This window comes from Anabrus simplex, chromosome 7, assembly GCF_040414725.1.
Source record: "Anabrus simplex isolate iqAnaSimp1 chromosome 7, ASM4041472v1, whole genome shotgun sequence".
In the NCBI taxonomy this organism is placed as follows: domain Eukaryota; kingdom Metazoa; phylum Arthropoda; class Insecta; order Orthoptera; family Tettigoniidae; genus Anabrus; species Anabrus simplex.
This window is the reverse complement of record NC_090271.1, coordinates 340,537,207-340,560,963: the sequence shown is the minus strand read 5'-3', so window position 1 is coordinate 340,560,963 and position 23,757 is coordinate 340,537,207. Positions and strand designations below refer to the sequence as shown.

The 23,757-nt window shown below is 39.0% G+C and overlaps 1 long non-coding RNA gene across 1 annotated transcript; it reads right to left on the bottom strand.

The window, feature by feature from the left end:
* Positions 1 to 261: 261 nt before the first annotated feature.
* LOC136877164 (uncharacterized) lies at positions 262 to 18,761 on the bottom strand. The gene is made up of 3 exons (XR_010860732.2): positions 18,605 to 18,761; positions 17,954 to 18,036; positions 262 to 401 (listed from the first exon to the last, which is right to left on the bottom strand). It is a non-coding gene; the product is annotated as an uncharacterized lncRNA (long non-coding RNA).
* Positions 18,762 to 23,757: the final 4,996 nt, after the last annotated feature.

Genomic DNA, 23,757 nt, shown 5'->3' with positions numbered 1-23,757 from the left:
GTTAAATTAACAATAGTTGGTAGTTCAAATTCGTTAAATAAAATTTAACACGAGTTGAAGAAACCAGGCCTGAGGCTTCTCAGTTTGCACATGAAGCTCAGCAGTCGTGTAGCACATTCTGTTCCAACAGTAAAACGCAGGTTGTGCCACTGTTGCAGAAGAATTTTAATTGTCTGCATTCCTGTTTTTTTTTTTTTTTTTTAGTTGTGCCACTACTGTAGCTTACGAGCAATATGGAACTTTGATGAATAAGAAACAGTATATCTTGCTGGAACTTTATTTGAGCAACAACAAGAATTTTATATAATACAAATTTTCCACAGATGCATAACAAATATTTAATTCACCGATAGTCCAAGTATGGATTCACAATGCTTGAAATATTCAGAAGATGCAGTCCGCTGAAAAAGAAAAAAAGACACATTAGTGAATTAGGAAAAATAAAGATGCACAAGGGCTAACAGTGCACTGCATAACATTAAAAAAGGAAGTGGTTTCAGGATGCAAGTTTGAACAAAGAATTCTTAATATAGAGCAGTCATTCCCCCAACTATGGTCTGCAAAAATCCAAGAGATCCACAATAATAATGTAAGCTGGAAATACCTAGAGAGGGAAATTGTATTGTACACAATTCATACACCATTACACTAAATTTAGGAACTACGTCTTCACTGTTGTATAACTCACATAGAGTATATGTAACTCTTAACCCAGTTGATAGCCCAAGTTAGCAGCAGAAAAAAGAAAAACCACAGGGCACTGTATGTGATGTAATTGTGAGAAACTTGGAATTGTTAGTATCCACACAGATCATATTTTCCACCCCTGGTTGAAAAACCTTGTGGAACAGAAACCTCTTTTGAAACTGAGGAACATCTGTCTTGGCAGACAAAGTGAAAATGAAATTGATGTATGATACAAGCGCAGAATCAGACTGGGTGGTATGTTTAGCTCCAGGAAGTCACACGAGTATCACAACCCCATCTGACTGACTTCTGGGTCCATGACATCCCCTATACCCTACAATTTCTAGGAAGGAAATACTGTCTTTAATGCCTTTCATAATAAAATACTGGTACCTGTGTGAGTGTACCTTTTACTTCTGCACCCATAGAAATGAAAACTTAGTACAGAAACAGAGCTAATGTAGAGGCTGATTAGTTCGAGCGACTACGCTTATAAAACTTGTCTTTGGAAAACAGCACCATCCGTTCCATTAATCCAACAACCGCAAGAAGTGAATGTTTTCAAAGAAATTTCCAGATCCAGACTCGTAATTATTAGCCAAGTGTCACATTGTTTCATAATTTCTGTGCAATTATTAGGAATCGTTGTGTAAATTAAGGCAACACATCAGAGATAAAAATCGATATTTTGGTGCAATTTTATAAATGACAAATTGAAAGGTTTGAGTTTCTTCTTTGTCACAAAGTTATTCACATGAATTAAAACAATTTATCACAGTAATAACGCTTTGTTTGCCAGTCTGCACACAGCAGAAATGGGCGTGGCAGGTGCTGAACTGCTTTGTTAGGTAATTATGTGTCAGGTTTCCATTCGATCAAATGTGCCTGTTTGTAATTACGCATCCAGGAGATGGGTCACCCCCCCCCCCCCCATATATATTTAAACAAAATCAAGCTGTAAGATCGAGGTACCATATTTCAGAATGAATTTATAAAGCCTGCTACTGAGTAACATTTTATTACTCGACTGTCATTGAGCAACATTGTATGCTTGTATTGGTATTCGTGATGGCACTACTATAGTAGACAACTAAGTTTTGTTATTCTTGTATGTTTCATCTTTGTCGCAAGTTCTGTGGCGATAGCCAGCCTGTTTACTTCTGTGAAGCACGCGTGCAAGTAACCTCTGGTAGTTGTGTATCAAGATACTATTATTGAAAGTGTGTGCTGTAATAACTGATAGCTTGTATGCAAGGGAACAATATGGGTAAACAAATCAGCCTTATCTAGGCGACAAAATGCTAGACATTTAACAGGAATGAGATGGGAATCAACTATTGTCGAACAGGAGTCTCCATTAAAGAAACTAGGGACAAAAAGTCATAATATGTTATCGGAAGCAGAATGTTCTCATCAGGAAAGTCAATGAAGGACAATATAATACTGAAGTTGCCAAAACTCTAGATAGGAGCCCAACGTGCAAAGGGAAGGGACTTCTGAACAGGGGAATCAGCGTAGAGTGAAACAAAGTGTCCGCTGTTCTGTGGAGAAGAAACAAGCTGCCAGAGTTGCCGCCAACATCTGCAGAGAAGCTGCTAAGAAAGAAAAGGAAGGAGAAACCTACTGCTCTGGTGGCGACTTTTAGGTATTGGATCAGGAAGAAAATGTCACTAGAACTTTGCTTTAATTTTCCTGCCAATTTAATAATCACATTTAAATCCCATTTTTCTCTCATAATATTCAGCCAATTGTACCAAATTTGCATTGTATATTAAGAAACCTGCGTATGGAATTTTTGATTGCAGAATTTTTTTCAAGTAGAGATTTTTAAACCAATCGCATCATTTGACGACCCTAGCTCGCAAAAGTTATTTGTGGCATATGAATCCAATGACGAGCTCAGCTCGCGGCGATGCACTGCTGTATATCAATACACCTAGTTCAATTACTAACTCGCACATGCCACTTGTATTCATTCTGAGCTGAAGTTTAGACATGTGGCTTCGGTTATTTCCTGCACTCCAGGTTATTGCACACTTCTGAAACAAGAGAAAAGAATCTTTGTTCATATTTCGCTCACGTCAGTTGCAATCATGGCGTCAAGCAGATGTGTTGAGTGTTGATGAATAAGGAATTCGAAAGCTAATAGTGTTTTAGAGACTGATTATGAAGACAGTAATGCTTGTGACGACAAAATAGACCCTGAAGGTCTTAGTTCCAGTTATGCGTGTAATAGTGCTGATGACACGGAAAGTGACAAATGATGGTGGGCCCAGTCTTTTGAAGCGAGTTCGTACCTCACTCTGAAGAATGTTTTGAGGTGGACCACATTCAACGTACTAGAAAGGTGGAATTGGTAAGCTTATTCCATTGATATTATGCATGCACATTTTTAGAAAGGAATCTTTACTGGTTGGTTTTGCATGATTTTTTGAATACTGCGCACATTGCCGTAGTGCGGGATTTAATAAATGTGTTTTCTCAGTGAACTGCTACTGTATTTATATAGGATGTGAATTGGTTAAGTCAAATTTTAGAACTTAAAACTTAAACGATATATCCCCTTATATAAATAATGTAAAGAAATACTTATGTAGTGCTTTTAAAAGATGTATTATCTACTAATTACAAATTTTCATTAATGTGTTAATTAAATTTCATGGGGAAAAAAAATGAACTTAATGAACTTAAATTGTATATGAATGAAATGTTAGTGATATCTCTACTTTTATGTAGGTGACATTCGAACAAAGTTTCATGAAAATCCATGCAATAGGGTAAAAATATCTCTGGGGTGTGGACGTAAAAATTAAACTTCTTTGAAAATAAATATTAGTCCTAAATTATACAAACAAAATGAAACTATCATTGCAAAACTTATTTACTGAATGCAGAATTATGTTGTGTTGAAAAAAGTTTGGAAAACCGTAACAGAGCTTAAAAGGATTGGTGCAGCATTTAATTTTTCATGGCATATATGAAACTTATGAAGCCAAATTACAATGCATAAAGCAAGATGACAAGGACTAAAAATCTGAGACTGAGGGGAAAAATAAAAAATCCTAGAAAATATTCACACATCAGTGTTGCAGCCATTTAAAGAGCTTCGTACTCTGGACCAAAGGAGATTTAAACTATGAGCAAATTAAATACACCGATTCACTTATAATATTACAAGCATATGAGTAGCCCGATATTCATGAAATTTCAAGTTCCATATGACAAAACTATGTACATGGAGGTACAGTTGAACCTAATCGGACTTACAGAATACGTCACGTATTAACTGAAAACCAATGGAATAGACCTGCATGTGTAAATTATTGCAAATAATAAATACATTAAGACAGAAAGTATTATTTTGAACGTGGTCCAGCCTTAAAGAAATCAGATAGTTTGGCTTGTTTCACTTTTCTTGCTTTAAGAGTATAAACCTCCTCTTGCAAACTTAGTAATGAATTCAAAGCATTTTTACTACAACTTTTCGCACTGATGTAACGCCTGCACACATCGATTGCACATAACACTACACTCAGTTCAGGTGTTTCAAGATTCAAGTCGTTATCTCCATCACTGTCACTATCGCTTCTAGCTGGTCCATCACCGCGTTGTTGGTCAACATCAGCAATAACCTCTTCACCTGGTATTCTCCCCATGCAGCCAGATTATCACTGAAATGCACAAAAGTATCGAATTATACAACCTCTGTTAGCATTAGCTCATTGCCAGACAAAAAATCGTCCCCATAATCATCATTAGAGGCAGCCGAAATGAAGTCCATGGATTGAAGCAAATTAATGGAGAGGTTAATTTCCTACACCACTCAGTGCTATTAAATGTTGAACCAGCATTTTTCTATAATGTGCTTTGAAATTTGCAATGATGCCCAAATCAAGCGGTAGTAGAACACTGGTACAGTGAGGAAAATCTTCCACTCGGACATTCTCCAGAACAATTTGAGGTGGATGTGCTGCACATCGATCCATCCACTGATCCATAAGAAGATGGATCTTCTGTTTCTTTTTCATTTTAATGTCCAGTTTTTTCAACCACTGTTCCATTAGAAGCAGTCATCCAAGAATTTGTTGGATTCATATTGCGTAGGTTTTGTTTTCGCACCCTTAAAACAACTCGTTCTTCGATTTTCCTAAGTGGAGGAAGTTTGTCAGATCCATCTGCATTGGTGGCGAGAAGTACTGTTACACAAATTTTACTTTTCTTCTCTTCATGGCACGAGTCACTTTTATCAGCTAGTTTTATTAGGAAGGAGATTGTAGAATAGACCGGTCTCATTAAATTGTAGATGTTTGGAAGCTTACGATACCCGGCAGAACTTCTTATTTCTAGTGTTGCACCGTGACGTCGTCCTCAGCTTTTGAGTCACAGCAAATTGTTGTCCCTGCAATTCCATGACGATCTTGAAATCCTTTCAACCTTCCTGATGAAGCCTTGAAATCAGCCACTAATTGGTAGAGCTGCAGCCTGCTTTTGCTGGAACCATGTGAAAAGTGCTTTCTCCAAATCTACGTACCTTACTTCTTGGTGGCGGCTGCCCTTTGCTGATTTTGAACCCAGTTTTAAGAACTCATCCAAAATAGTTTCTTTTACTGATGACTGTACATAGCGTGGTATACGCAATCCCTAAGTTTTCAGTTTTTGTTTTGTGTGGATTAGCACCCACTTCTCGTATAAATTTTACTTTTTATCTAAGAGCATAACTTTTCCTTTTTCTGTTCTCCATGGCTTATCAAAAGCAACTGAATGACAAAATTACTGTTCAACAATAAACTCCAGATACCGGTACCATGGACATTTTACTTCTCCGTTGTTCCTACGAAAGAAATTCTCATATTAAAACAAATTTACTGTATTTTCTTTTGTTTCTGCACCGAAAACGCCCACTTTGCTTTGCTTGTACTGTATCTTAATCTTTGATGGCATTGTGAAGGTAAAAAACGACAGAGGTAGAGTAAGAGCGAGATAGAGAGCAAAGGGGACTAACTCTGTTGGCCTTTGTTAAGCCGCCAGTAAGGGTGAACAATGTCACTCGGCGAAAGCCGACCGCTCTACTTCCGCCTACGCCGACAAAGAGGAAACTAATACAGTAGCTTCTTTTAAGAAAGCACAGGCTCAATACAATTATGTAAAACTCAGTTATATTTCACTGACACTTAATACGTATAACAGCGAATTATGTATAAAGGTTTAATTAACATTCTTTTAAATTTCATTTTGCCAGGACCTAAAGAAAATTACGTACAAATACGAATTACACAGAAAAGAGTTACGTATAAAGCAGGTTCAACTGTAATTACATAATTGTTTCACATTACCTTAGTAATTTAGTTTGGTGTGATAAGCACCCTCGAGACAAGAAACTTGTCACATTTCTAGCAGTAGTCAACCTGTCCATTTTGCTTCGCTTCAAACACATAAGTCTGAGGTAATGATCTGCGTTTTGAGTGCTAATTTCCTGATAAAATGTATTTCCGGCACCTTGGAACTGTACTATCTGATGCGTGCCGGCCTTGAATATTTCATTCCCCACCCAATATTTCGTATAAACAAACCTTCCAGCTGAACTCGGCAAGATAACTGTTGAATGTTTGTCCCCGTCACTCTTCGAAATATTAGAGAATTAAAGACTGTTGCATTCAAGTGTCTATTGAACAGCTTTATATACTGTACTGATTCCGCCTCATCGGCACTCATTCGTTACTGCACCCGCTACAGCCAAATCTTTCATTATCACTGCTGCTAATACTATCACTACTATTTCTGACTAAACTTTCATCTGAATTATACAATATTTCAAGCGCATTACTGTCAAACGATGGCTGAAGCTTACCATTGTGTGCGGCGTCATGCAGTCTGATGCTGGTGCACACACACCGAAAGCAACAGGACGAACCTGATTGAGGAGAATAACATTTATAACACAAACCAACTTAATACATTTCAGGTAAAAGGTAGAGACAATGTCCTTCAAACGATATATAGGCCCATACCATGAACTGGTTCTTGTTCGTATGACAGAAAGCAGCCCAAACTGATACCTACACAGAGCGCTGGTGGAGAGTTACAATACTTCAAGCCAAGAAAAAGACTATAAATAAATCACACTCTGAAGACACAAATAGAGAAAAACTTCTAGAGTCATGATTTCTTTATTTTATGTGGGAAGAATGAATCAGACTAAAAAATGAGAGATTATTCCTCAAGACTAGCTTGAAATTTTTTGAAACATTATAAGTACAAATTAATGAAATCTTACTTGGACCGAGTGTCAGAGGAGAGATGTGTTCACTGCAATGTCCAGGAACACACCATCCCACCCACAGAAGTACATTTACTTTTATAACATAACGAAGAGCATGAAGAATATGCCATTCACCATTGCTGCAGTACCGGTAGCTATTTGCATTGCTATTGGCCAATGTAAAGTGGCACATTGAGTTATTCCACTGATTTTGATAATGAGATTCCCTTACCAACCCCAGCACAATAAAAACACACATAAGAGGAACAGGTGAAAGATGACCAATGGTATTTCCACAGTAAACTAGAGGCCTGTTAACCTTCACGGAATGCAGTGTTCCTAATTTTGATTTCTAATCCTTATGCAGTTCGAGAATTATTCCTGTAAAAGTTTTCTTTGAGATTTCCCCTCTCTACTAACGGCTGGTGGTGGTGATTGTTTTCATAGGAACTAAGGGGCTAGTAGTGGCAAGGAGAATTACATTTTTGTTCTTCCGTTGCCGTGCTGGACGGTTAGGGCCTTGACAAGTTTCTTGCCGTGCAGGCGGTTATGATATGGCCTGGTAAAGACCAATGACACGGGAGAAGCAACGGGGGTCTGGGGGGGGAAAAGGCTACCGCCTGATGTTCTCAGCGAGAAGTAAACAAAGGACAGTAGTTCCGCACATACATGTGTGGTGAAAGTCTTGTGATGAGGGAGCAAGTACTGAAGTACTCCCTATGAGGAGTAGTGGCAGTATCAGCGAGTCTCTGGATCCCAAAACCACAGGTTAAAGCCAGACAGAAAAATGATTTTTCAAAGGCAGGCATGTAGAAGATTGATGACAAAATCAAGTGAAAGTAAAATGTAGCTCACCAAACAACGCATATGAACGAGTAGAGCAACACTGAATGCAGAAAGCCTAAATGCACCAAATAAAAATGCTGCACATGGTAGAGGACACCATACAATTTTTTTTTTGCTAGGGGCTTTACGTCGCACCGACACAGATAGGTCTTATGGCGACGATGGGATAGGAAAGGCCTAGGAGTTGGAAGGAAGCGGCCGTGGCCTTAATTAAGGTACAGCCCCAGCATTTGCCTGGTGTGAAAATGGGAAACCACGGAAAACCATCTTCAGGGCTGCCGATAGTGGGATTCGAACCTACTATCTCCCGGATGCAAGCTTACAGCCGCGCGCCTCTACGCGCACGGCCCACTCGCCCGGTACCATACGATTATCACCAGAATAAAATCCAGTCATAATTAAGAGATATCACTAACAATGGAGATGAACCCAACCACAACCCCATTGCAACACAGTATAGCTGAAGACTCCACACTTCTGCTCACAGGCTGCAGGAATCCTCGAGACAGCCACACGGCTCGTGTCAAGACTGGAAAGCCGAGGAAGCAGATGCTTAGCTCAGTTGCTCAGTTCGCTAGCAACGATTGTACTTTTAAGGTTATTGCAATGATTAAGCACACTACAGTGCAGATCATGTTATTTGCACAAGAATAAACCAGTTAAATGGCGACTGATAATTCTGTAGAGTTTCCCAGTTCTACGGTATCAACTCGTTCGCAGGTGGCACAGTACGGGTTCTGTACCAGGAAAACAGCTCTCACACAGGAGAGGTTGGAAGATATACAGGCAAGACAAGATTGCAAGTCAGTCCACATAAGCTGCTTCAGAGAGTAGCTCAGGAAACGTATCTACGATTTTACTGGATTCATTCAGTACATAACATACACCCTACAGATTTCATTGCAAGAATAAGATTTTGCAATTGGTTAATGAACAGTGGTGGCCCATGGTTCAGGGAGTGTTCCTGCCTCTAGCCTGGAGGCCTTGGGCTCGATTCCCGGCGAGGTCAGTTAAGACGGCAATCCCAGCCCAGAAAATGAACAATAAAGTAAGGATTCATCGCACCGGTCACGTGGCAGCTCATAACGTGCAAGCCTTTGCGCTGAGCAGCGGTAGTTTGGTACGCCAAGACCCACCAGGGCTGTAGTGCCATGGAGTTTTTGTTTAATGAACAGGGTCCATGACGGTATCATCTTTTTATGAACGACAAAGCATGAGTGGATACGTCAATTCATAGAACAATACGATCTGGGATACCGAGAACCTGCATATTTTACACCCGACACTTCTGAACAATGTGAAAGTGGGTGTATGGTGTGCCAACATGGTCCAACGAATTATCGGTCTGATAGTTCAGGACACTTACTTTCAACCATTATATTCACAACATTCTCGAACGATTTTTTATGTTTTGCTGAACTGACTGAAAAGATGGCAATTTTAGGATGGTGCAACAGCTTACACGGCGTGTAACTATGCGACTGTTTCAGGCAGGAAGTGTTCGATGATCAAATCAATAAAGGCCTATGTCTCCCTGTTTACCTGATATAATCATACAACTTTCACCTATGGGGAAATCTCAAAGGAAACATTTACAGGAATAATTCTCGAACTGCATAAGAATTAGAAATCAAAATTAGGAACACAATTCCATCAAGGGTCGAACTGCAAAGCGAGTTTCAAAATTTCACTACAATTTGCATCTCGATGAGATCGCTGTTAACCTTTTCTGTAAATTCAGGTTAGTTCAATTTCATTTACTAAATAATCCTGAGCATGTACTGTATACAACTGGAGAGTTCAGTTTCTATAGGTGTAATGAAGCCAGGTCTTTGAGACACTCCCATGCCTCGCTACTCCGCTATGAACATACTATGGACTATGAAGGAGGCTCAGTCCGACCAATACTCGTCAACAATTGCCTCTCAGCGACACATCAGATAACTTCCACTTCATACAAAAAAACTTTCAACAACACGCCAGAACCCAGCGCACATCGGCACGAATATGGCGTGCCACTACGGCTCCTCTTCGCAGTCAGAATGAGAAGATGCCTCATCCCAGCTACAACGCTCTGAATCTACAGTTACCGTATACATTCTATTCTCTCCACTGCAGTCCACAGCACAAGCAACTCTATATTCTATTTCACCAGACCAGCAACAAAAAAACAACTTCATCCCGAGTCCGTCATACTTTCTTCCACGGCAAAATATCAATTTAGTCTCACCGGCATCTCACACCGATGTCTTCACATACATTCGAAGCTACAGAAGTCAACTAAATGAAAAAGCGAAAGATTCAACCCGCAACATATTCCTAATAAGCAATTACCTACAAATAACTCACCATTGTTGCCATTCAAACGCACTGAATACCCATTGAGTCTCCATCCACACTGACCAGTCTCCGTACCGATCTCTGTGCTGCAACCAGACAACTTTCAGCTTGATGCCTATAGAACCTCATTTGGCTATGGAATATTTCCCTGCCCCCGGTGATTTTAAACTAAGATAAAACACTCTGCATTTCTGAAATGTCAATGCTACATTCTTCTTCCAACCTTTAAAACAACAGGATGCACTTGGTACTAGACTTTTCTAATATCCTTGCTCACCAAGCTGCTCTTGTGTAAATATGTATATAAATTGTAAAATTCTCAACTGTTCAATTGGACAATAAATACTGTATAGTTACCAACCATTGACATTAATTTTTGGTTACATTGACGCCGAGCACTACACCCTTTCTCCCCTGATTAATATAATGTAAATATTTTTAAAACTATATTTTCCTACGAGTGCGTCAATTATTCTCCAGAGCACCACTGCCGAACTCTACTATTTTAATTTTACGCTTGGTGCCGACTTCTTATTCTATAAACTTATATGTTCAACCATCACTATTGCACAACTGTTTCTCATACTTAATTTTTGTAATGTGTATTAATTCGTGCAAGTCAACTACTAACCAGGTACCTGATTTTTGCCTTGAGGAGATAATTTGACTGATGATGCCCACAATGAAGAGCGAAACATGTCTCAAGAGGAATCAATAATAAATTCCTAAATTGTAAAATTTTATATGCATTGAATAGGTGACAAAAACCTTTTAGCATCATACATTCAGTATCTTCAATACGGATAACAATTTTTATCACTTGCAATGAACATACTCCCCGTATATACTAATGACCTCTATTTAGGAAAGGGGGGGGGGGGGGAGGGGAGAGAGAAGCTACGGTGAAAGAAGGGCCTGCTTAAAGTAGAGCTGCGTACTGCCATTTCAAAATAAAGTAGACCCCTGGGTACTATCCAATTGCAATGGAATAAACAATTAGTCACATCTTAGTTGGTTATCGACCCCCACAGAAAAGCAATATTTTTTAATGAAAATGTAGCGAAGGATACATGGCTGCAAAAACCTGTAATTCATCTTTCCACCACTAGCCCATGTGAATGTGTGCATACTCTCCACACGGCAAGAAGAAAGCTGTATTAACCTCTTAACATGAAAGCCCGAGTATACTCGGGGTTTTATATATTTATATAAAATAAAATCCCGAGTATACTCTGAAATGTCGCTCATTGATCGATACCTAATTTAAAAGCCCGAATATACTTGTTTCTTTTTGTTTCTCAATATTTCCGCCAAATGTTTATGAAATTATTACTTCAGGGTCCTATTTTTGCCAACAGACGTCTCGGACTGAACCGTAGTGGATGTCTGTGACTCAGGCAGTTCGTTTTCGCGGCTTTCCCTTCCGATGTAGCATTTGTGTTGATCCTTGTTTTAGGGCATTTCACACAGCCACAAACATATGAACAGTATTGAGTGTCATGTTGTATTACTTGCCATCTGTTTAGTGCTGTTATTTTAGAACCCGTAAAAAAATATCACGAGTATACTCAGGATTTTAAAACAAGAACTTTTCGGTGCCTTATATTTCATTGTTAAGTTCAAAAAATGTATTTTCATTGTTACCACTGCCATTAGTTTTCAATAAATAGCCCATTTTAACAATAAAAAAATTAGGTAAAAAAAGATCACAACTTTGTAAATAATTGGTATGTTAAGAGGTTAATCTTCTCAACACCAGAGAATTAGTGTTTATCTTAGTTCCTAACTAGACAGATTGGCAGCCTTGTGCACCACGTCCTTTGCGAGAAGTAAACAAACTAATCACTCTGCGCCTAAATGTTTGCGATACAAGTGGTGACTCATGGCACTAATGTTAGGGTACACAGGATATATTAACAATAGGCTGTATGTTAGGAATGAACTCCGAAGCTGTACACTTAAAACAGACTTTTGTGGTGGGGTCGTGAAGCGAATAGAGGAAGTAGAGGGAGACCAAGGCTACGGTTAGACTTCGGCAGTTTACCCACACCCAGTTAAAAGAACACCAAAAAAGCTGTTTAACATGTTAAGATTCTTGCGTTTATCCAAAAAGTTCCTGGGAAATGTTAGCCAATGCTGTTAACCTTTACGAATACGTTCAGTGCCAATTAAGAACACAATGCAGAACCAACCATGTGGCTAATGAGCATGTCCCAATAAACTTTGTGATGCCTAGGAACCCACCAGCTCGCTCCCAGAAACACTATTTTTATAAGCCATTGACGAGCATTACACGTCTTTCCATTGCTGCAGTAGCTTACCTACATTCCCAATGGCCAATGTAAAGTGGCACGCGACGTCATTCCCGTCAACCATGACAATTAGATTGTTACCAACCACAGCAGAATAAAAACAGTCATTCAGCACGTATGTGTTGAAAGTTGGGTAACGAGGGAGATAGTATTCATAAAAGACCAATGGTTTTACAATAACCAGTCTAGACCAATCTTGTTTCCATAGGAAACTACAGGCCTAAGGCCACTTTGCAGCTCTAACCTTGGGGACTTAATCCATCAGACCCTCCTTACCTGTCACCATATCATTGGTCTTGTCCTAGGTCCAGGCTTCGGAGCTCCAATATGTGGGCTTAGTTCCTAAGTAGACAAGTTGCCAATATGGTGCATAACCAGACTACGTCCTCCGCGAAAGGGCAGCGGAGAAGTAAACAGTTTTTCCATGCGTACATGAATGTGTTGAAAGTTGGGTAACCAAGGCTATAGTAATAATTAGAGCCCGGAAGTTAGGCAAAATGCCTTTTTCTATCCAGGTGGATATAACTTAGTGTAACAAAGAAACAAACATGTTTTCATACACATAGCTGCCAGAGTCCCGTTTAGGTCGGATAATCGAGACTCTACTGTACTGAAAATCTCAGTAATGGAGGTCAGAGGCCCGGTTGTATAAAACTTTTGATCGGAGTTTAAGGAGGAAAAATGGCTGCCAGTCAAGTTGAACCTCGATTTTCCGTTGTATAAACGCTAACCTAAGATCATCTCGTCTTGATCTAAGTTCAGATTTGACTGCCGAATATTCGTCGGTTAATCTCCTTGAACTTAGATCATTATCATTCATATTAAACATTGAACTAGACCTGAAGACTTGAAGTGTTTCCTTGTATCGTATATGCGTAAGAATACCGTACCTTAATATCGAGGTGCGTTATAAATATATTGAATGCTAGTAGTTAAATAATGCTAAAGATCGCTCGATTTTTTCAGAAGTGAGGTTATGGGAATATCATAAACAATAGCCTACTGCTACACCAACATGTTCTTACTTAGTTTTCTATTATGTTTCAAGTTTACAAAACAAAGCATATATATTTTCTTTAGCAGGGATGTCAGATTATTCCGACTTTTCGTCTGATGAAGAGTTGATTTTACAACGAGCTCCTTGCGTCTTTCGGCACAGACGGAATCCGATTATTGAATTGTGTGAAATGTTCAAAATAAGATTTTGTTTATCGAAAGATGTTGTGGAACGACTGGAACTAAAGTTAAGGGACACACTACAAAAACCTAGTCAAATAAATTATCCCCTGTCACCCATGTGTATGTTCCTAACAACTCTTAGGTTTTATGCTACAGTAAGTTTTCAAATGGTTGTTGGAGAGCTCTTTAACATTGACAAGTCAACGGCTTTCTCCTTCAACTTTGATGTCACCATATAGGTTCTTTTATTTTATATTATATGTTTGTACCTTGATAGTACAATATCCACCAGATCGCCCTTTTCTTTCTGTGTGAAGTTCCTTCCATGTTTACTTCGCGAGATTACAATATTATCTTCTTCTCCTTCTTCGACAGTCACGGCAATTTCGTATTTCATTTGTTGACAGTCACAGCCAGGTCAATCCCACTATTTAAGTATTATCCAACGGGCCGAGCTATTTCGTATTTCATTTGTTTTGCGGTGTTGCCACGTCCAATTTTTTGAACTACACATCTGTAAACCGAGTTCAGTTTTATACAACGCGATGAAGTCGTAATCTCAGCTCATTTTCAGAACTAAGTTCTTAATTGATCTCCAGTCAGATGTCTTTATACAACCGGGCCAGAGTGTATTATCCATATGCATGTCATAAATGAGTGATTAAGTACATTTTCTTGTAACTAATTTTATGTTTTTTTAGTTTAATATTTTAAAAATGGTCAATTCACATTGTAACTGTAGATATGTAAGCCCTTTACCTGTCCTTTTTTCACTTAGACCGCGGGGCAATATGTGTGATGAAGTCCAAGAATTAAATAATCTCCCTATTTTTTATTTTTGTTTCAGTACACCTTGGTCCGTTGGCGGCATAATGACGTCACGTTAGGAGGGAGGAACATGAACAGGAACATTAACAAATATTTTTAAATGTCCCAGGCTTCTTTGCTTTACCGATCATAAGAAATTTTGCTTTTAAGTTCCCAGTAATATTACTACACGCAAGAACAGAAACTCTTTCCTTAGTACGCTTGTAGCCAGGTGCTTAGGCTGCGAGAGTTTTGATGGCAGCATATTGAAATTCAGCCAAGCCATCAAAAGTAAAAATCTAATCACCGGTTAATCCTTCAGCAAGAATTATTTCTTGAAATTCCCTTTGAAATTTCTCAACCTCATTGGATTTAGCTGACAAGTTTTTCTCCAAAGATATTAAGCTGCCCAATGTCGTACCGTTGTTTCCACCGTCCAAGCCACCCAACACTGGCAATAAAATTAGGGTCCCCTTCATTGAACTCCCGGAAATACACCTCTTCTTGCAGAATGGGGCCAGATATTGATAGGCTTTTTTCCAGGTTTTTAGTGAACCAAACAGTGCGTCACTTTTTCGTACTCACATTTTTCATTGTTTTTCTAATTTTCAGTGCATCACTTGTTGCTCTGGCAGAGCACCACTTTTCAATTTCTTCCCTCTTATGTTTCCAGTCTTCCACTGTAACACGCCCAACACCATAATCTGAAGCAAAATTACCCCTTTCTCCAGTCTCTTTAACCCGCTCAACTTTTCCACAGAAACAATCACTTTCTTCCGTTTACTCGTCATACTCGCAGATATGAAAACTATAACATCCGCACCCAACCAATACTACAGCTGAACAATGAAAACTCTCTGCACCTATCCTCGAGAAAAACCTGGTCCTTCCGCATGACTGCCAGTGCTTGTCCCACGGTCGCACACTCCACACCATGTCCCAGAACTGCCTCCATCTAAAGTGCAAATTAAGCGTACCATGTCGGATAAGCGAAGGTCGGTTGAGCGAGATTCTACTGTATCTCTGAACATAAATTATCCGGCCGTTTGTCCTATTTTTCACACGTATTTACTTCTCTTTTACTCGAAATTCTTGATTTTTCCAAGCAAACCTTTCCTCCCTTGAAGAAAAAAATATTCAACTCTAATTTTGTGCAACATCAACTGTGCAATACGGCATTTGTAGTTTGTGAGGAACAGGGAACAGTTAATAAGTAAAGGAAAGGTTACAGCGAAGCTGGGAACTAATATGACGGGAACAAAAAAACCTAACTTCTCGTGATGGGAAGATCGGCAAAGCCTCGCTGTTTCTCGGGTGTCAATTACCGGTCACGCAAGAAAGCAAGCCCAGAAATCATGGACGACAGTGCAGTGGAGGCCACGGTATGCACTAGCCTTGCGTCTTGGGTGGTGTGCTAAGTCCCAAATGACGAGCCTAACTTAGCACATGAGGGCAAAACGCAGGCAACCAAGAATGAGTTAGCTGGAAAATTTATAATGTCCAATAACAGACCATTATATTGGTATTATAAATTTACTCGTTCAGGACAAATATTTCAGGTTCCCTATGGGAATCAACATCTACATCATATTACAATTCAACACAAGGGTATCGGACAGCCTTTCCATTTCACATGCAATTAGGCAAACAAATGGTGTGCTTCAGGGAGACCCCATGAGTCCACTACTATTCATCCTAGCAACCAAGGAAATATTGAGGATAAAACAAGATAGAGAAGCCATTCACATTTTTGTGTATGCAGACATAGTAGTTAGCTCCACAAATCTGCACAAACTACAGAGTGCCATAGATACAATAGTAAAATGGTGTCAAAACAACTACATTCACAACAACAAAAAACGGAAATTATAGTTTTTAGAAATGGGGGTAAGGTACCTCACGGAACAGAAATTACTATCTCCAACAGCAAACTCAAAATAGTCAACGATTTCAAATATTTAGGGGTCACGCTACAACCTAGCAGCAAATGCTTTACAAAAAACATAACAGAAAGAGCTGCGCAAGCTATCCCAGCTATAAATAATAACAAACATGTACAAGCATTTAGCATGGAAACAGCAATGAATTTATTCGAGGCAAAGATCATTCCCATCTTAACATATGCCACTGAAATTATATGGCCTGACCTCGCAAGGAAAAACCCAGCTACCTCGGACAAAAAGCATGCTTCCTGATAAGAGCTCTGGGTGTATCCAAATCAGCAAGATCCCGCCTAACATATGTACTAGCTAGAGGATTTGAAAACAACCTTCGTGCTCCCATCTACCATAGCAGCAGAACAAGAATTACAAAGTCTGAGGGACCGCCGCGGTTACGTGAGCGCTGGTGATCCACGAAATATCACTAATATTTGTCACAAATTGAAGAGAGTACTTGTTTTTACTCAAATAAAGTCTCAAATCCAGGTAGATTAAGAAATTATACGAAATATTTTATTTTAGAGAATACATACTTTACTGCCTTACAACTATTTCTGCTACGTCGCAGCGCTTCCGTAAGTGTTTTGTTTGTCCAACACTGTCGTCTGTGATGTCTTTGCTCAGTGAAGTTCTTTGGTGTCGTTTTGATTTTTCTCATTCGATGTAATTTGATGGGCTGTCACTTCAAGAGCACTATAACTGATTCATTAAACGATTTATTGGTCCAGGGATCATGCTATTTTCCTTTTAATATATATATGTATTGGTCCAGGGTTCATGCTATTTTGGGTTCAACAAAATATCCGCACTCCCATTCATCGGTGCCAGCCAACGAGCTAGAGCTCATTGGTGCCAGCCCTGGACCTTAAGAAAAAAACAAACGACGGCGCGAGCAGCGGAATGCAAGACATATGGACAGTCACAGACATAGCACTCCCATTCATCGGTGTCAGCCCTGGACCTCAAGAGAGAAACAAAAAACGGCGCAAGCAGCTGAATGCAACATAATGGACTCCTGTTTACAGCTCGTATGTACGTACTCATATTTCTTGCTAGTAACGACGGTATTTCTTAATCTACCTTGGATTTGAGACTTTATTTCAGTAAATCAATGATTACCTTCCATTTCTGACAAATATTACAGTGATATTTCGTGGATCACCAGCGTTCACGTAACCTGAGACAAGTACTAACGAGTGTCTGTGCATGGTTTCCACCATCACCTCTGCAAAAACAAGGCGTACCACAATCCCACGAAGACTTGCATATGCCAACTGCGTGAAAAAACGTGTGATCATTACAACATTGAACTGTGTACAAAGCGAACAAAAACCATAAGTGAATACGAAAACTATTATAAAAAATAATACCTAAACTATTTCTTTTATTCTACTCTGCACATTTGTGCGCACTTCCAATAATAAAAAATGGATCATGACAAACAACCAAACTACCCCAACTCTCCAGTAAGTTGTCTCCTAATGAGTTTAACATGAAAAAATCCGAGATTATACTGGCAAAACCTAACAGACCAAAGAATTTAAAGCTCTTAAATAAAAGTGTTAATGAATAATCAAACTTACAGGAAAATAGGAGTTGTTCACTTGGACCTTGCACGCATCTTCCTCCTCTTCCGCTTAAGCCTCCGCATGCGCTTCTTCCTCCACTAAAACAGAAAATATTTTTATGAGGATTGCGGAATTTGAATAATCATTCGCGAGGTACCTTGGATTAAGTTGAATTAAAATGACAGTGATGGCAAAAACGATTCGCCAAACAAGTTTGCAATATTGCTAGGAATGACAAAAACCATTCAACAAACAAGTCTACAATATGATCAGAAATGAAATCAAAATTTCAGCGTATTTGCATTTCACTTTGAAGAAATATGATCCACGTGGCGAGGGCGCTAACGACAACCAGATTTTCAATGGGTTCGAATTACATACACGTGAACCCAACAAAATCACAACTTTACTAAACTGGCACACTCAAGACTTGAACAAAGCGAGGCCATTCCCGATATATCGTCAAAAGGGTACACAAATAAATTACATCGTATGGTATTTGGAATACTTCGCGAACCAAACGACAAAATCAAGTTGTACACAAATGGAAATACATAAGACGCATAACAGTCATTTGCGTCTTAAAACAAAGTGTATTGCACGTGGTTATTCCTCGCAAAAAAGGTAGGCTAACAACTTAAGAGAAATACTAAATAAATATCTCACCTTCGCTCGCATACTGACTAAGGGATCCTTAGAAAATTGCCTTCACAGACCGATTTCAATTTGACTTCGATGAACTAGGATGTAAATACCAACATCCTCGACGACATACACCAGCAAAATGGTCGGGTGAGTAAAGAGGAACCGGAAATCAAAACACGCCAATGAAGCAAGGAGAATTTATGAAAACAGCAAAGGAATTCGGTGAAAAACGATCCCACAAATTTTACTTCACTGGATAGATAGAAATATATGATAAAACCGTTAAAATAATATTTATAATATAATTTTGAATGCTTAACAATAAACTAAGGTGCGAAATTCCTCGATACATTTACTCAGACGAAAACTATGAAATACAACTACTTGTAACAAGAAGGCAGTGAGTGGAAGGACAAGATACTGATATTTCAGATAATAAGAATTTTATTGAAGCCATTGGCCATATAAGAAGTAAATACAATATCTTTTCACTTATTGTCACTAAGTTTGTTTGCACTTTTGCTAATTGTCATGCCCATTATTCATTTGCAGGCTGGGTGATCGATTGTTGACTACGCTTGCACTGTAGCCTCTACTGTATTTGACTGTAGGCATGATATTACACACAGTGTTGGTCAAAGAGTTTGCACATGCATCTTGGCCTGGTCAACGATATTAAAAATATAGAACCAGAAAAATCAGAAGAGAAGAAAGAAAAGACCGCCGCAGGAGAAAACAACGGGAAAGAAGAACTGGCCCGCCAGAAAACAGCGATACTGCCATACATTAAAAACACTACAGACAGGATCGGCAAGATACTGGACAAATACAACATAAAAACTATCTATAAACCTCACCGTAAGCTAGCCCGTTATCTACCACCAGTAAAAGACACAATAGAATTACAGGCCCCTGGAGTGTATCACATTGAATGTAGCTGCGGAGCTTGTTATGTAGGTGAGACAAAACGTCTGATCTCCACCCGCCTAAAAGAACATATCCGTCACACCAAGAACCAAAACACAGATATTTCAGCAGTAGCCAAGCATTCCTACGAAACTAGGCACGGAATACCATTTGACAAGACCAAGATCCTAGCAGCTATCCCTTGGAATCTGGAAAGAAAAATCCGCGAGGCTATCGAAATCAAGAAACATCCGAATAACATAAATTTAGAAGAAGGATACAAAATCAGTAATTCTGGGATGCCCATCATTCATAGCTTAAGACATACAGACCACAACATAAACACACGGGCCGCAACCCCATTACATAACAGCGCGGGCAAGCCCCCACTACCTGGCTGTGACATAAACTTTCCAGAAGCCTCGCGAGACAGCCAGGGCTTACGCCAGCCAGATAGGCTAGGATATAAAAGGCCAAGATCAAGGCCACTCTAGTAGTGTAACTCTGCCTGGGAGACTGATTACCTCGGATCGAGTAGGGGTATTTCAGTCACCTTGACAATGAATACTGCAATGTATTCGAAACGTCGGCAAACTGTACGTGATATGCGTACAAGTACAACACGGTTCAACCCGGAAAATAAATTAAATTAAATAATATAGAACCATCTTTGAATCTACTTGAACCACTGGCAGCCATGACACTTGTAGGCAAAACATATGCTTATTTCCTCTGAATCTGCCATAGAAAGGCTCTGCAGAAGTTGTTGTGTGATGGAGTACGGTCTTTGAGAAGGTGTGCAAGGTTAAAATAAATAAATAAATAAATAAATAAATTAATAAATAAATAAATAAATAAATAAATAAATAAATAAATAAATAAATAAATAAATAAATAAATAAATAAATACTATGAATTCAGTAGAATGAAGTCAGGCGAGGTTTGAGGATACCGTATGTGGAAGGAATGCTACACTCAACCAGGGGTCAGGTGTTCTCAACTTTAGAATCTGGGGTTACCCCATTTAGTGGCCCCTTACGACAGGCAGAGGATGGCGTAGAGATATTGTACACCGCAACCAACGGACGTCTGTGGTACATGTTACACAGCTGTTCTTAGATAGTAGCCAAAAGTAGCAAAAAGCATAAAACGTAACAAACCAGACATAGAAGCAAAATTCAAAAATTATACCAGAGTGACACTGAAGATATGTCATTAAAAGGCAGGGTATCTTTCTCTACGCGTGTGAATTCCTCAATGAACTGCTGTACGTATAACATGTCTTTCTGTAGTGAATGACTTTATCGTTAGTGCATGACGCCGAATTATCCATTCATCTACATACCTAATTATTGTTTTAACCAAGCAAATGCTCACCATATTTACGGCACTTATTTAACATCAATGCAACATTAAGCATGTTTGAAAATGTCGTGTTTATTTTTAAATATATCTTTAATTTGCAATAACGTATAATCTCATCAATTCATTGAACTGATAAGGGCTAACTGTCAAGACCAAGATGTGGCAGGCGCCATGACAGTTGTAGGCAAAAGTTAGTTCGCTGTGCTTCAACCAGGGGCGCTGTAACGAGTATGTTTAGCAGTCTATATATTTCATGTCGTTGGGCCTGGTTCATGGCAATTGAAGGTCTGGCATAATTTATGGTGAAACCAAATACAGTACAGAAAATACGCGTGATCTGGATAAGGTGTACAAGAAAGACGTGACGTTACGCTTATATAACAATTATAAGATCTGTTCAGATCATTTCCGGGCCAGCGTCTTTAAAAATTCTCGACTATACAGCCAAGGGTATGTTACATGTTTACTCTAATTGTACGTAAATAATCCTCAAAGCATCACTATCGACAACATTTTCATACTTTCCTTTCTTTAATCCCACTTCTCAGATTAAAGCCGGAATTGTATAGATTTTCTTTCTGTTAGTAGGCTTCATGTTAAGAGGAAAATTGCCCAGCTTTTAAATATTAATTCGTTGCATCATGTGTGTAAGGAATGTGCCGATATTTTAAAGACAAGTGTCTTAATGTGATGATACAATGTTTTTAAATGAGAAAAAAGACAAATCCAACCGTAAAAGTTCAGGCAGGAATGCTAAAGCTAAAAAAAGTAATGCATAAGTGAAAGATCAAGCCATTTCACAGCAGCCCATTTCATATCTTGTTTATGTGTCTAATTTCAGTCTTTAAATAATAATCTTTTAAATAATTCTTCATTCGTTTATCCGGAATTGCTTTAGCAACTTCGAAGTTAATATCTCAATACCATTTTCTTTCTAGACGTAATTTATTTATCCATTTCCGTACATACATTTCCATTGATATTTGAATTTAGCGCGATATGTTCAGGTCAAGTCACTAGGAGCGCCACCGTCGAATTGTCTCACATTTTAGCAAGGCGAAATCCGTAAGTGACACGTATTGTCTCTACTGTATATGGTGTAATCCATGTATGTCAAATTCATAACTGTATGCCGCAAGTCGTATGCTGTGCGTGTCCATTCACGGTTGATCATGGCGTCCGTCCCGTAGAAATCCATCCCAATATCTGCCCTTTTCTCCTTCAGTTTTTGGCACTTGTTATGGATGGTAGCAGTAGATGGAGTCTTACATCCTCCACTAAAAACGTTTCCCCCGCCAATACATAGACTAGTCGAGATGAAGTGTATTTCGAGTCGCTTAGAACTCGCTTGAGGAACATTGAGGACTCTTCAATTCCCTCCATACTAACTCCAGATCATACGTGGCTATAGGGGCAACCTTTATTACGAAAAGTGGCATGGCTGTCTTCAGAGACAGGAGTGGTAGCTGCTTGATGTCGTTGATGTTCCCAATTGCTGCAGCTATTCTTACCCTCAGGTGTATCGAGAAAGACGTGTCTGTTACTTGAAATGTGATTAGAAGGTATTTGTAGGCGTTGCTATTCCTGAGCCTCTGTCCTTTGCACTGTATAAAGTCTTGTTTTGCTAATTTATCACCTTTCCTGAATACTACTAACTCAGGTTTGTTTATATTTACCACCATCTCATCCGCCCAATCTGTGATGACATACATCGCAGTCTGCAATTCATATCTATTCTCTGAGGTCACTGCCACGTCATCGGCATACATATATATGCGTATACACCGATGCTTATGCTATCATACAAGGCTGGGAAATGAGCAATGAGAAGTGGGGTCAGAGAATTTAATTTTCAGTCATCCCGCTAGGATCGTCTTTCTTAGACATAAGTTTTGAATATCTTCTTATGTTCAGCACGGGTCTTGTGACAAGTGCTTATGAAAATTCTCTAATGTACTGCTAATTATGATACTGAAGGAGAAGCTACATGTTCTGAATGTTGCTCATAAACCATTTTGTTGTAGTAGTGCAAATAATTATGAATATCATGCCATGTTTGAAACATTTCAAGAAAATTTATGGTTTCATTGAAGCTGTTCCTGGTACCGATTTCTTCTGGGCTTGATTTCTCCAAAATTCTTAGGCCATCAATTGTGTCTGTCGAGAATAATACTTTAGCCCTTGCAACATTCATATTTTCCAAATTTGTAGGGCGTACTACATTCCTAGTTAATTTCTCCACAGGTTTCACTACCAATAATTTTTTTCAGGTGATACAGCTTGTTCGCATGTTCTGCAGTTACCAAGTTACCATTTACTTTAAAATTCCTTCTCACGTGTTATGAACTTACATTTCTTTCAATATGGCCAGTGTCAAAACTGAAAAATATGGGACTGCCGGGATCTAATGGGTGCTGAAGTTCATGTACAAAGTCTGCCTTCTTTCCACACAAGGAGCGAAACATGGCTACATTCACTTGGCAATTGTCTGTCACAATTCGGACGACGTGGGGTACACAATCTTCAACCGCCTGTAAGGTCTCGCGTGTTAATTTGGCTAGTTGATCTCATATCAGGCTGTGTGTAGCATAGTATGACACAGGAATCCTGTAATGTGTGGAAACATCTTTGAACGTAATGCAGAGCAATTTATTAGCAAGCTTATCTTCGATACCGACAGCATCTTCCTCTACATAATTCATTCCAAGTAGCTTATCCAAATTCCTGCCATAGACCAGCTTTGATTTTATTGCCATCTCATCTATGATTATAGAACCTACCTTTTCATTATCATGCTGTAAGGAGTTATTTTCTGTAATCAGACGGGCTCGTACCAAGGGAAGAAATTCCTGTCTCTCCTCTGGAATGACCAATATAAGTTTCTAAAGTTTTTGGTGTAGTTT